The sequence below is a fragment of the Mastigoproctus giganteus genome, chromosome 6, assembly GCF_048544385.1.
Source record: "Mastigoproctus giganteus isolate SK-2022 chromosome 6, ASM4854438v1, whole genome shotgun sequence".
NCBI lineage: Eukaryota > Metazoa > Arthropoda > Arachnida > Uropygi > Thelyphonidae > Mastigoproctus > Mastigoproctus giganteus.
The window spans coordinates 54908937-54925018 of NC_143580.1; positions in this window are offsets into that span (position 1 = coordinate 54908937).

Below are 16082 nucleotides of genomic sequence, written 5' to 3' on the forward strand. Positions count from 1 at the left end.
TCCCTGAAGTTCTCCAATTTAGAATTCACTGTTGGTAACATAATCAGTTGATCCCACTGTATAGAATTTAAAAACTATCTGAGACCACTGTACTCACCTTTCCAAAAGCAAAAACCCTTCCCCTTACCCCTGATTGTAGTTATAATTTTAAGTAAATCCCACATCAATACACTGTGATCACTGCCACCAGGTAGTTCCTTTATCTGCAGTTTCTTAATGCATGAAGAATCACTGCTGATAATCAGATCAAGAGTATTACTCCCTCTGGTTGCCTCTCGGACACGTTGCTGGAGAAAACAATCATCCAATAAATCCACAAAAGTCTTGCTAGTGTGTGAGTGACCAACCCAAAAGTTGAAGTTAAAATCCTCCATTATAACACAATCTGATTTATTGGCCCATTGTATTTCTTTGCACAATTGCTTATTATACTCATCAGATTGATTAGTCCTGTAAAGTCCCAGGGGCTCACATTTGGTGAGTATGGGCTTGGCACACCCAGGGTCCTGAGCTGGATATCACCATTCTTCGTTTTCTTGGTGATTCCCTTCTCTCTCTCTCTCTCTCTCTCTCTCTCTCTCTCTCTCTCTCTGGGTAATTCAAAAAAAATATTTTTTGGCTGGTGCAGCATAAGCCTCAGGCTTCCTTGCACCATATGGCTAATAATAGTAATAGTAAACACACACCTACTCTCATTTTCCCCTTCCCAGTGCTTATGTCAGACCACAATGACTTAACATTGCATTGTCCACCAATGTCAATTGGATCCACTTTCTTAGATTTTTATATGTTTCTTAACTAACAGTATAGCCCCCTCCTACCTTCCTGTCCTGTCTATCCTTTCTGTAGACATTATACTCCCCAAATTCCAATTCTGCACTGCTTATATACGTGTGGCACCACATCTCTGATATCCCAACAGTATCCTCTTTTAATGTCTTGACCAGCACTTCAAATTCATCAAATTTATTTACTATACTCCTAGCATTGGTGTACATGCAAGTAAATATGCACCTGTTTCTTCTCTTAGTTATCCTAACACAGCCCATGTATTTGTTCCACCATTATAGATCCCAGCAGTTCTGGAAATCTCCATTACCTTGCTTTCCAGGTTGCTGCTCATTCTAATGGAAGCAGTACAAGAATCACTTTTGCCTCTGCTTGTGGGTACTGTTAATCTATTAGTCTGTGAATCCCCCCCAAGCTAGCAGTTTTCCCACCCACCTGACACTGCTTCGACAGCATCAGCAAATATTCTTGCACCCTTTCTATTTAAGTGTATTCTGTCCCTCTAGAAACAATCTCTCCTGTTAACAAGCATAGACCATGCTGAGAAAAATTCTACCCCATGAGCTCTGAACAGTCTCTCCAGGGCCAAATTGATTTACAAGATTATCATCATATACTCTTTCTAAAGTAATGTATCAAGTTTGGGCAGAATTGCCGACACTTTTAAATTTAACCCTAACTTGCAACTTTTTCTCAACATTGACCTGTACTTGTTAAGTAAGTCCGCAGATCTCCTACTCTTAATGTCATTAGTGCCGTCGTGTACAACAATATCACCCTTAGGGGCAAAAGTTGTAGAGAAGATATTAACTTTCGCTCCTGGCAGACATACCCTGGTCCTATTCCACCTATCCTTTTTGCACAATACCTATCCCATCTTCCTGACAATAGAGTTACTGACAATAACTAGCTCCTGTGGGACCACCACATCCTGCCCTGAAGGTTGCCGCTGTGTTGCTGGATGATCAAGTGCAAACTCTGGCATTGATGTGGACAGCTGAGAGCTTCATGGGTCCCCCAGTGGAAGTCCTTCGAGGGCATCTACCCTGTCCTTCAAGCTCTCATAAAGGGCCATAACAATGCTGAGTTGGCCAATCTTTCTCACACTGCTTACATCGAGCACATACAAAGACATCCCTCCCTTGGCAACACCATGTCTTGTCCCAGGAAGGTCTTCAAACATTTCACAAGTTGCACATTTCTTTAGGCCATGATGCATTGGAGAATCACCCCCTTCAGTTTTCTCATGAGCCACAGCATTCCTGCTGCTTTGTGCTTGTTGCTTTGCTGCTCTCTTCTGGGGCATGATTTCTGATTTAATACAATTCAATTAATTAACAGTGAAAATTAATAACATTAATAGTGTTTAAATTACTGCTTTTTAAATGCATTTTATTTTGTTTTTTCAGGTTTATGCATTTTACATACTGTTATTGCCTTTATGGATATAGAATTTATGAGAAAAATTATAGGTTCTAACTGCTATGCCAATTTTAACGATGGACAGCCATGGACAAAGAATCAAACACAGCCAATGGCATACAGTGTGGAAAATTTTATAAATATAATGGAAAAAATTGAAGCTCATTATCCTAATAAAAAACTGGTTGACATGCTCAATATGCTAATAAACAGGTATGATCTCAATTGAATTTAATGTAAAATCTAACATGCATTTTAGCATAATTTATCAGTGAGAATAAAGTTTAGGGAACGATAAATACTTCAGGTACAGTATACTGTAGTATAATTTATAACTGTATATAGGGTTGAAATTTAAATTAACTTTGCAATAAGGATTCACTCGTATAGCCTTGAATATAGCCTAAAGCCTTGAATAAAGTATAAAGCCTTGAATGGTTTGAGCATGCTCAATGCTGATGGGATTCTTCCTCTTGCTCAGAATAATCACCTGAGAGGGCATAAATTCAAATTGAGAAAAGACAGATGTAGGATAGATGTGCGGAAATTTGCCTTTAGCCAGCGGGTAGTTGGTTGGTGGAACAGACTTCCATCCCTTGTTGTGGAAGTTGATAGCCTAAATAAATTTAAGGCTCAGCTGGACAGGTATTTCGAACGAACGGAGGGGTGAAGTGGAAGTTTTTTTTTTTTTTTTTTTTGGCTGAAGCTGCATAAGCTTGCTTTCTTGCATCATATGCCTCTACTAATGCTAATACTAATACGTTCCAGCTTTTCTTTGAAAACCTTCCTCAGAGTTTATAATATATGCTGCTTATTAAAATATTAGTTATGTGGCTATTGTTAGAATATGAAAATATAAGGGATTGCTAGGATAGAATGTGATAGGAAGATGGAGGGTTTATAATGCTGTTGAAGTGTTTATCATTCCCTTACCTGTGTTTAAATCAATATATGCCTTTTAGGTGATATGCCAGAATATCAGAATCTGAATAAAATTTGCCAATTAATGGTTCAATTAGTTCATTAATTTGCAAGAGCTACAATCAAATAATGTTTTGTACAATTACATTAAAAAAGCAGTAATTTCTTCCATAATATCTTAGATAAATAAATATAAATTTATTGTCTCTATTATTTATATGCAAAGTTTTAACTACCCCATCCTCTAGGCTACAGTAGTAGGTCTACCCACTCATTTTTTTTGTAGATAAAAATGTGTTAAAGTTTTTCCACATTTCTTCCCTTTTAAGCAGTTTCCTTTATTTAGTCAAACATCAACTTGTTAATGCATCTTTCATTTTGGGTTGCCTTATAAGAATTTTAACATGTTTGCACCAAGATGATCTACCAGTGGGTCACTCACTCACTCACTGTTCATCTGGTGGAGCAATCCATTGGTGGGCTTGTTTAGTCCTGTGGACAGGGTGGCCTATTGGTGGGTGGCTGCTTGTCTAGTTCTGTTGGTAGGGTGACCTACCAGTGGCCACCAAGTGCTATGATATATTATTTTGACTGCTTTACTGGTGTCTGAAAAAAAAGTTGTTTTTTTAAAAACTTCCCACCTTACAGACAAGTTGCAGTTTATGTAAGAAGCACAGGAGTCAAATATTTAAATTTTTGATTACAAAACAAACTATCTAGTACTGTTTTCTGGGTGAAGTGACCCATGGATGGGTTGCTAATTTCCTCACATTATAGCAATTCACATGAATACGATTGATATATTTGCCTCCTATGCTTCATACTTCAATTACAACATATTTGATAACATACTTGTAATAACAAACATACCATTATAAAATTGTGTATATTTTAAATAAAATATACACACACAGAAATAATGAATTACTACACAAGGATGATTTTTATTTTTCTACAAATATTGTTCTCTACAGGCATCTGCCCTGATAAAACAAAACGTTTATGGATTAAAAAAGGATTTGTTTACTAAGTAATTTTTCATATTTTCTTATTATACAAAAAAAGCAATGTGAGACTTTTTTTAACATTGATGTGTGTGTGTTATTATGCTGTATAATTTTTAATGGCCACTTAGCTACAAAGAAGCAACAAGCTCCAGGAAGGTGCATCCTGGTACCCATCTATGCCACAAGGAAGTGGTTCACAACTAAGCATGAGCTGGCCAACTTCAAGTGTCATACTGAATGTCCAAACCAAGTTTAGGACTATTTAGAAAAAATGAATATATAAGTTGATAGTAAAACTACCAACAAATCCCACACCAGTACAAGACTGATGTCAGCAAAGATAGACACAACAGAGGAAAGGATAGTTTGTGTTACTAAACTAAATGATCCTGTCTCAGAACCAGCCCGAGGCAAGCAGGAGATAGTAGGTAGCAAATACAGTAGTCATTCAGTATTCTGAAATGGTATGATTACAAACTGCCCAAGTTGAAGCTGGTGATAAAGATGGTTACATGAACTCAAAATAGAGATGATGGAGGTGGTATCATGAAATGCAGATGACGGCCTGAACTGGTGGAGCCAGAATAGCAATAGATCCAGGACCTGAAGTTGTGATGAGTTGTTCATGTCTGGTGAAGGCTTTATGAGCAAATTCTTGTAGAAGATTAATCTTTTCTTTGGAATCCAAGAGAGGTGATTCATTGCCAGGAGAAAATGATTGACATAAGTAGACAAGAGATTGACAAAGATCCAAGAGTAATATGAACAGATGAAAAGAACAATATCCCACTCTTCTGGGCTTCCACAGTTATAGAAGGAAGAGTCAGGCAAATTAAATAGAGCAAGTTTAGTGCAAAGGGAACTGTGACTGGTTAGAAGAAAAAGTATACGGAAATGTGTATAAAATCATTTTGGAACAGACTTTTGAAAAGCAAAAGACACAGATGGAATAAATTTCCTTGTTACTTTTGGAAGAAGAAAGCCACCAATCTTGCCATATAGACTAATTGATTCCAGCAAAGAGTCTTTTCAATTTCAGAATTGAAAAGACATGTTGTGCATTCCTTGCATTCTGCAGGGAGGTGTGCCCACGAATGTGGGTTTGAAATATTGCCACATCCTGCTTATTCCCCCAACCTTGCACCCTTGGATTTCTTCCTGTTTCCTGCCCCGAAATCCTTGATTCGTGGAAAACATTTTTTTTGTTATCAACAGCTAAACCATTGACATCACATGGACCTATGTGATTCAGTCCCATCCGTCTACTGTAGGCACCTCTGTAGCCAGGCGGGAAGGGCAGCAGTGCGTAGCACACACTTCTTGATTAGACCGAGGTTCGAACCCATCACCACCAAATACAGAGGAATGCAGAAAGGTCAGGGAATGACCACTGCATATCCCGGAGCAATATGGCTTTAGTTGCTAATGCTCCTAAAAATCAAACAACAAACAAACAAACCTTCTACTGTCAATATAAGTGAAGCAGTCTTTGCTGCTTTTCTTGGCATTCTTTTCCACAGATGTCTTGTAATCTGCCTTGGCTTGCCCAACCTCCTTTGTGTGGTCTTGGCGCATTATAGCCTTAGTAGCTGATGCGCCAATAAAACCAAAACAACCAACCAACCAACCTCCTTTGTGAATTGATTACAACCTAATTTATATCACCTGATAATTTATAGGCATCTCATGCATTTTTCTTCTCTGCCTTGTGTCTCAGTAGTTCATCTGACATCCATTTAAGTCTAAGCCTTACACTGTATTGTTAGTTGGTATGGAAACCCTAGTAGTTTCTATGATTATTTCCTTGCATGCTTCCCATTTAGAATTTGTTGTTGGTAATATCATCAGCTGGTCAGTCCCACTGTACAGAATTTAAAAATTTCCTGAGACCATTGTAGTCGCCTTCACAAAAGCAAAAATAAATATGATCTTTATTGTAAGGTTCATAAGTACACACAGGTACCCTACCTTTACAAACCCTTCACAGCACTAAGCCTTCCCTTTACCTTTCATGGTAGTTACATCTTTAAGTAAATCCCACATCAATACACTGTGATCACTGCCACTTAGTGGTTCTTTTATCTGCAGATTCTTAATACACAAAGAATCACTGCTAATAATCAGATCCAGAGTATTGCTCTCTCTTGTTGCTTCTGTAACATGCTGCTGTAGAAAACAGTCATGCAATAAATCCACAAAAGCCTTTCTAATGTAGGAGAGACCAACCTACAAGTTCCAGTCAATATCCAGAAAGTTAAAACCCCCCATTATAAGATATTCTGATTTACTAGCCCACTCCATTTCTCTGTAAAGTTGGCCATTGTGCTCATTGCTGTCATTAGACATATAACACACTCCTACTCTCATTTTAACTGGATGCACTGCCTTAGACTTTACGTGCTTCTCAATTAAGAGCATAACCCTTCCTCCTCTCCTGTTTGTCATTTCTGCACACATTGTGCTTCCCATATTCAAATTCTACATCTCTTATATCTCATCCCTGTATAAGCAGTCTCTCCTGTTAATAAGTACAGACTACGCTGATAAAAATTCTACCCTGTGAGCCTTGAACAATCTTTGCCAGACCGAATTGACTGGTAAGACTCTCATCGTGTACTCCCTCCTATCATGTCTGAGCAGAATTGCAGGCACTTTTAAATTTAACACTTACTTGCCACTTTTACTCAACATTGCCCTCTACTTGTTAAGTAAATTCTCAGATCTCCTACTCTTTATGTGAACAACAGTCAGTAGCATAGCCAAGGTAGGGTCAACAGGTACATTGTACCACCTAATGCCGAAATCTGGTATTGTGGAACTTTTTTGGAAAGCAAATGGCATGTGTGAATTGCCATTGGCACTTTTTTGCAAATGTAGCTGCTGACGAAAAATCCTGGCTCTGCCACTGACAACAGTACCACCTTTTGTGCCCTTACAAGATGATATTTGCTATATAATACCATTAACTTTTGTCCCTGACAGATATACCTTGGTCCTATTCCACCTATCCTTTTTGCACAATATATTTCCCATTTCCCTGACAATAGCTACTTCCCACAGGATCAGTGCATTCTGCCTTGGAGTTTGCTGCTATGTTGCCTGATGCACAAGTGCAAGGCATTGAAGTGGGCAGCTGAGCACTTGGTGGGCCCTCCATTTTAAATCTTTTGAGGATATCCACCCTGTTCTTCAAGCTCTCATAAAAGCCCATAACAACGCTTAGTTTACACCTAATATCCTCACCTAACTCATACAAATACACAGATCTGCAAACATCAAAAAATATTACATTTTCTAAGTACAACCATCCCTCTCAGTTCTCCCCCAAGTCGCAGCACTCTCGCTGCTTTGAGCCTTTTGCTTTGCTGCTCTGGTCTGAAGCATGATTTCTGTTCATATTCAGAATAATTTGGAATACTACTCTAAAGATATACTTAGATGCAGTAATAATGCTTTGCACCAGTTATGCAGCAATAATATGTATTACACTATCAAGTTTATGTTATACGTATTACCTCATCGAGTTTATGCAGTACCATTATGCTTGTAAAGTTGAGTTAATTATAATAGCTAATAAAATTATTTATTAATGCCAACCCATGTGATTCGGCCCCGGGTGCCAAGCGTTATTGTAATCGAGCGATTCTTTGAGTGATTTACACAGCGTCTTCTCAGTGCGACAGATCTTGTTAATTTTCAAAAGTTTTTCTTACGTTTAAGGTAATTTACCATTAACTTATTCTTACGATTTGTAAGTAAGTTTAAGAAAGGAAAACCACTTTTCTTTTCTTTTCCTTAAAACTAACAAACTAACTTATACCACTTGGTCACTCTAGCCTCACTGCTCCTGCCTCCCCGTGGCGGGGCCGGTAACCTTGGCAGAAAAGGTTCTCCGCCAAGGGCTAAAAGGAGCAAACATGGATCACGAAGTCCGTAATCCATCTGTTGAGCCTCATGCCTCAACTTATTCAAGGACAGACCAAACTGACTTTGACAGTTCCCATCCCAAGAGACAAAGAACAGAAGGATCCAAAAAGGAAACACCACTGTTTCTTATTATACATTCTCAAACAAGTCAACAAGTAGGTGCACTTTCTCCATTTCTTATCCAGAAATGTCTCGAGAATGCTGCTGGGCCACCTAAAATGGTGAAAAGACTCCGCTCTGGAGATCTACTTATAGAGACAATGAATAGCAGGCACTCTGAAGCCCTGCAAAGAATTTCAAAATTCATGAATATTCCTGTCACAGTAACTCCACATTCCACCTTAAATTCATCCAAAGGAGTGCTGTCTGAATGGGACTTAATAAATGTTACCGAAGAGGAATTAGTCCAAGAGCTACAAGACCAAAAAGTTGTACAGGCAAAGCGAATTAAAATCAAGAAAGACGGTGAATTAGTTCCCACTCGCAGTGTTATACTGTCCTTTTCTACACCAATCCTTCCAGATACAGTTAAGGCTGGATATCTGAACTGCTATATTCGACCTTCTATTCCCAATCCTCTCAGGTGTTTCAAGTGCCAAAATTTTGGCCATGCTCAAACAGTGTGTAGAGGGGTTTCAGTGTGCCCCAACTGTGGATCTAAGGAACACACACAAACAGACTGCCCAGCACAAACATCAGTATGTCCAAACTGTAAAGGTAACCATCCAGCTTACTCAAAAATCTGTGAAACCTGGAAAACTGGAAAGAAGATTCAAAAGTACAAAATAGAAAACAAAGTGACTTACCAAGAAGCAAGGAAACAAGTTTTACTCTCACTACCCAAACTCACATATGCAGCCGCAACACAAAAACACAAATCGGAAGGAACTCAAACTGAAGTGTCCATACCACCAGCTACATCCATTTCCGACTGGGCACGAGCTATCCTAGCGAGTCCGCTGGAGTCCCCTAAAGAACATGTAAAAGACCAAGCAAATAATACCCCAGTCACCGTACCACCAACTATTACTCCATCACACTCAGATACTGAGAGTAGGAGAAATATTAAACCTCAAAAGATTCTAACCGCAGATATGGAAATTGATGACAAAATTCATAACGATGAAACAGTTTTCGAAATACATGCTGAAGAAGACATGGATACTGCACGACCCACTTTCCCGAGAAAAGATAAAATAAAATTGGAACGCCATAAACAGATTGGATCTAAAAAACAGTCAGAAACACCTACTTCAAAAACTAAATAATGGATCAGTTGATTCAATGGAATTGTAGAGGCCTCTGTAGCAACATAGACGATATTCACGATTTGATAAATCAGCATCATACAGTAGGCATCTGTCTACAAGAAACGAATCTTTCTCCGCAAGTGACACTTTCAGTTAAAATTATACAATATTCAGGCATGACAGGATCTCTCCACATGGTGGTGTAGCTATACTGATTGATAGTAAAATCCCTTCCAGACGTATACCCCTACAAACCACTTTAGAAGTTGTTGCAGTACGCCTTGCTCTTGGTAAAACGCTTACACTTGTATCAATATATATCTCACCAAATCAGAACTGCTCGATAACTGAACTAAATGACCTTATCCTACAACTACCCTCTCCGTTCTGCCTTTTGGTTGATTTTAATGCGCATCACCAGTTATGGGGATCTTTGCAGACAGACAATCGGGGATGCACGATAGAGGCTTTTCTTGTAAAGAATAATCTCACTCTGCTTAACACAGGCTCCCACACCTATGTCCATTTCCCAACAGGCTCAACCTCTGCTATAGACCTGTCGATATGCTCACCCACATTATTTCCAGACTTCGATTGGAGAGTCTCAGAGAACCCATTAAATAGTGATCATTTTCCTATAATCTGTAAACTCTGCACAAGGACAAACTTACCAGTAAGCATTCGATCTAAATGGAAATTCTCAAAAGCTGACTGGAATAAATATTCATCTAGTATTACACTAGAGGATGATATTATCCAACATCACTCCATAGATAACGCCGTTAAACATATCACAGAACAAATGTTGACAGCTGCTGCTACTACCATTCCTCAAACTTCAAATAAAGGATCGAAACACAAAAACTATTGGTGGAATTCAGCATGTAGCACTGCTAAGAGAGAGAAGAACAAGGCGTGGAATCAGTTTCGAAAGAATCCAACCACTGCTAATCTCATTATATACAAGAAACTAAAAGCCCATGCCCCCTACACCCGGCGAAAAGCTAAAAAGGAATCTTGGATTCATTTTGCTTCATCTGTCACTAAAGACACAAGTGCAGGACTAATCTGGCAGAAAATAAGATGCCTTACTGGTAAGTTTCCATCAATTCCTTCCCCAATCATCGTCTATAAAGGACAGGAGATAACCCTTCCAGAGGATATTGCAAACATCCTCGCGGAATCTTTTGCTCACCATTCTGCCTCAACCGCATATGATCCAACTTTCCTAAAAGCCAAAACAATAACTGAAAAATATAAAATAAATTTCGGAACAAAGTCAGCCCTCTCTTATAATAAACCACTAACCATGTATGAATTAGAAGAATCCTTAAAAAATTCAGCCAATAGTGCACCTGGTCCAGACGGCATATACTACCTAATGTTAAAGAATCTAAAAGAGGGAACTCGTTACTCTCTCCTAAAACTTTTCAACCGAATATTTGTTGCAAATTATTTTCCAATTTCTTGGAGACATTCTGTTGTTCTACCCATTCCAAAACCAAGAAAAGACCAATCAGACCCGCATAATTATAGACCAATCTCACTTACTAGCTGCCTGGGTAAGACTCTGGAAAAAATGGTACACAGTCGCCTCGCCTGGTATCTTGAAACTCAAACTACTATGAACAATGATCAGTTTGGATTTCATAAGAACAGATCTACCCTAGATCTTATGATTAAGGCTGAGGCAAATGTGCGAAATGCATTCATAAAGAACGAATATTTGGTCATGGTGAGCTTAGATATAGAGAAAGCTTTTGAAACCACGTGGCGTCATGGCATCCTTCGTGACTTACATGCCCTAGGACTAAGGGGACATTTACCATCATTAATTCAGAGCTTTCTCCAATATCGAATCTTTCAGGTTCGTTTTCAAAGTTCACTCTCAAAAATCTGCATACAGGAGGAAGGAGTCCCACAAGGGTCAGTCCTCAGTGCCACACTCTTCGCAGTTAGAATACACACTCTAACAACAGCCATCCCGAATTTAGTAGAAACTTATCTTTGTGCTGACGATCTCACTATATCCAGTCACTCGCAAAATATGTTCTCCATTGAAAGGAAACTCCAACTGTCAATAAACAAAACGCAATCATGGATGTTACAAAATGGCTACCGACTATCTCCTCAGAAAACGTTTGCTATACACTTCTACAAGAAACGAAAACTGCACCCTGATCCTGAATTGCGCCTGGGAAATCATGCTATTCCAGTCAATGACAATATTAAATTCCTAGGTTTAATATTGGACAAGAAATTAAACTTTCTGAAACATATACAGCATGTACGAACTATTTGTTTAAAAAAAATGAATATCCTTAAAGTTCTTTCTGCAATATCATGGGGAGCTGACCGATACTCCCTTCTTCACTTATATAAAACCATAATCCGATCCAGACTAGACTATGGTGCACCCGTATATGACTCAGCTAGAAAGTCAGCATTACAGTCCCTAAATACCATTCAACATAATGCACTTAGAATAGCTCTAGGTGCCTTCCGAACATCTCCCGTGCATAGTCTATACATTGACGAACATGAACCTCCATTATCCTTAAGGAGACAGATGCTGCTGCTTACGTACGCTGCAAAACTTCGGAGTATGCCCTCACATCCTATCTGTCCTTATCTCTTTAACCCGTCTTTCATAAATCTCTACAGGAACAAACCAAATGAAAATAAACCTGCTGGAATCAGATTGAAGTATGTTGCTCAGTATTGGAGTGTCCCACTCGACAATATCCACCAAGATACCGGAGAAATAGAGCCTCCATGGTCCACTTTTAAAACTTTATGTGATGACTTTTTTCGAAAATGGGGAAAACAGGCGCTGAACAATGAAAATATACAGCAGCTACATTTAGCTCATGCATCAGCAAACAAACACTGTCTGCAAATATATACTGATGAATCCAAATCTGATACAGATGTGGGCGCTGCAGTAGTTCTTCCCACTTGTGCAATCTCTCAAAAAACTTTTCCCAAATTGCAGTATTTACACCGCTGAACTTCATGCAATAAAAATGGCTATCGAACACGTCAAAAACAGGTTTAATGAAGAGATGATAATCTATACCGATTCCTTGAGTGCAGTAACCTCTTTACAACATAAATGTCCGAACTCTCACCCAATCCTGAAAGAAATCAGAGCTGAGTTAATTAATCTAACAGAGCATAACACAGACGTAAGATTCTGCTGGATTCCCAGGCATGCTGGAATCCAGGGAAATGAAAAAGCAGATCAAGCAGCAAAAAATCCAATCAACCCAGTGTCTTCACTTACCTCGATTCCTTATATGGACTGTAAATTCATCATAAAACAGTTATGTATTGACCAATGGACATCAGAATGGCAGCAACAGACCCATAACAAACTTTTCCAAATAAAGCAAAAGCCACAATACTGGAAATCTAGCTTGCGATTAAACAGACGAGAAGAGGTTGTCCTTGCAAGGACACGCATTGGCCATTCCCATCTGACCCACCTCCATTTGTTGACAGGGGATGAACCTCCTCACTGTCGTCATTGTTCTGCCCTACTTACAGTGAAACACATTCTCCTCGAGTGTCCCTACAATCATGCTGCTCGACTAACAAATTTTAAATCGGTTTTAACTCAAAACAATTCATTAGAGATGAACCATATTCTCAATGATGACGCAAATTTATCCGATTTATTTAATTTTTTAAAACAAATTCATTTATATGAACTTATCTGACATATGACTGGAAAAAAAAAAAAATAAAAATATATATATATATCATTTGCAGAATTACTGTGACAGGCACAATTTGGCCTTAGTTGCCCTTGTGCCAATAAACTTCCATTAAACCAACCAACCAACCAACCAACCCATGTGATTCGGACTTTCAAGATACCTATTTACCACAATTAGACACTAGAATTCCCTACCATGCACAAAGTTATATGCAGGGTCAGCCCGAGGTATATTTGTGCCCCGGGTAGGGAGGCATTCCTGTGCCCCCTTCCAGATAAAAAACATTTAAACAAGTGTTTTTATTGAGTTAAAATTTTTATTTTTGCTAGAGAAAAGTTAAAAAGACAAATGTAAACACAAAAAAAGACAACCAGAATATTTATACAAGCACTCCCCAGCTTACCTAATACTGAATTATGGAAATTTGACTTTACGTAAGTTTTTGCCAGCTGATGCAAACTTAAAAACCATGGAAACGTATTTTTCGTCCTGTAGGAATAAATGGAGGTATCGAGAAATTATCGTAATGTGAACACAATAACACATTGTGTTTTTTGGTAATTCATTCCAAGACCTCGGAAGTTGAAATTTTCGCTATATAACTAATCTATTTATCTCTCTAAAAGGTAATTTTTACATTGGAAATTGCACTACACTTTCATCCTTATCATATGTTCCATTATAAGAATCAATATTGAATGCCTTTGTGATATTGTTCTAAAACACATTTCTGGAGGTCACTACCATAAAACAACAACAAGAGGCGCCTCCGTAGTCAGGTGGGCAGGAGCAGCAGTGCGTAGCACACGCTTCTGGATTAGACTGGGGTTCGAGCCTGTCACCACCAAATACGGAGGATGCGGAAAGGTCAGGGAATGACTACCGCATATCCCGGAGCAATATGGCCTTAGTTGCTAATGCTCCTAAAAACCAAATAACAAACAACATACAAACCATAAAACAATAAAACAATTTGCACTTTCCAGTTTATTGGGCTTTTCTGTTAGCGAAATCCATTATAAATGGGTAGTAAACTCAATCTTATTGCATTTGCGATCTTATTACATTATCAGCTGGAGATGATGATTCTGGCAACGAAGCTTGAAAGGTAAAACTTGTTGACAATTATGCCTGTCCCCTCCCTTTTTTTGTAATTTTATAATTTAAAAATTTTTGTAATTTTGTACACTTTTGTAATTTTTCCTGTGCACGAGATAAAAAAAATTGAATAAATAATTCTATTTACATGTTCGTCAAACATTTCTTTTTTGCTTCAATGAAATTCAGCATGCATGCATGGTTGCGAGCATTTAGGGAAATTCCGACACGTAAAATTCAACTTACGTAGTATCCTGTGGAATGCAACCCTTTTGTAAGTCTGGGAGTGGCTGTAATGTTCTAATTGTCATATTAAATCATTTTCCCCCTTTCACAAAGCATATGCGTCCTCTCAAAACTTTAACACCCCCAATTTCATGCATTCCCAAAGTGTTAGCACCCTGGGTGATTGCCCAGCTTGCTCGTGGATCAGGCTGACCCTGGTTATGTGATATTGTATTCACACCAAATCACAAATGCAAACATTCTACGTATATTAATTAGTAACTTACAAGGTTTCTAGCTAAATTTAAAAATAAACTAAGGAACATGACTAGAATTATAAAGCTATTTATAGAATACAATTTAATATGTCATTTAGGTCAATAAAGCAGCAAAATTTTTCAAAAACTTATCTTTTTCCAGCAGCTCAAAATTCTTCAACTAGTATGGGAATGCTCTTGAACCAAAAGTCCCAATATTGCTGAACTTCATCTGCAATTAGACAGGAAATTTGTGCATTAAGTTGAAGGACATATAAATCAGAAGTGATAGAGTCATCTGCAATAGGAAAATAGTTATAAAGTGTATTACTCCTAGTTGATTCTTGATTTCAGTTCTTTAGCATTTGTAAACTCTGGGCAATGTGGATCACATTTCAGAGTGTCAAGAGTTCTTCTTAGATTTACACCTTATGCATACCAAAGGTTCAGATTTACATGGGCATTCATTTAACACATGACCAAGCTTGAAGCATTGGCCACACAGATTACAGTTTTGAACTGCCTTAAAATAATAATATTCTGTCAAAGCAGACTTAACTACAGTGATAGCTGGAAAAGAAGAATTGGACTTTAATTTAGGCTTGGAGTACTAGGTGAATCATGTAGTACTTGAGCACAAATCATAGTGGTAGAATCAAGACAAGCAGGAAGAGAAACATTATTTTCAGTTTCTTCTAGATTTACAGTCTAAAGTTTAGTCTGGAGCTTTATGTTCTCTAATAAGAGTATATTTTAAGATGTTCAAGCCTGGATAGTAATGAAAAACATTTTTTGCCCATATGTTTAGTCACTTTGTTACATTCTATAAACAGATATTCTTGAAGATCCATATGTAGTAGATCTGCAGCCTTCTTAATCGGAAAATCCACAAAGGGTATAGGCAGGATCTTTTTAAGTACTTTACTATTGGAAGAAATGGTGGGATCAACACTCCATGAATATACAGTACATAGAAGTGCCATTAGTGGAATCAGCACTTGTAGCACCATCCAGATGAGGCTGTGTAACAGAAGCAAGGTCTCAACTTCAGGTGTTGAAGTATCAATAGAATCAGAAGCAATCTCACAGACAGATGGTGAATATGCAAGTGAAGCACAGGTGGCAAATTGTTAATAACTCAATTTTCGAAGATCACATGGTTGTGCATTAGGGGAAACAGAAGTGTTGTCAGGAAAAAGAAAAAAAATTTAGAAGCAGCATTATTATCAAGGCTAGAAGTTAAAGGCAGGGATAGATGTTCTTGAGTTGGAGGGTATTTGCCAACACTACACTAATTTTCTCACAGAGTCAGAAAAATATATAAACAGAAGTTGTTGTTATGTTGTTATTTGGTTTTTAGGAGCATTAGCAACTAAGGCCATATTGCTCCGGGGATATGCGGTGGTCATTCCCTGACCTTTCCGCATCCTCCGTATTTGGTGGTCACGTCACGGGCTCGAACCC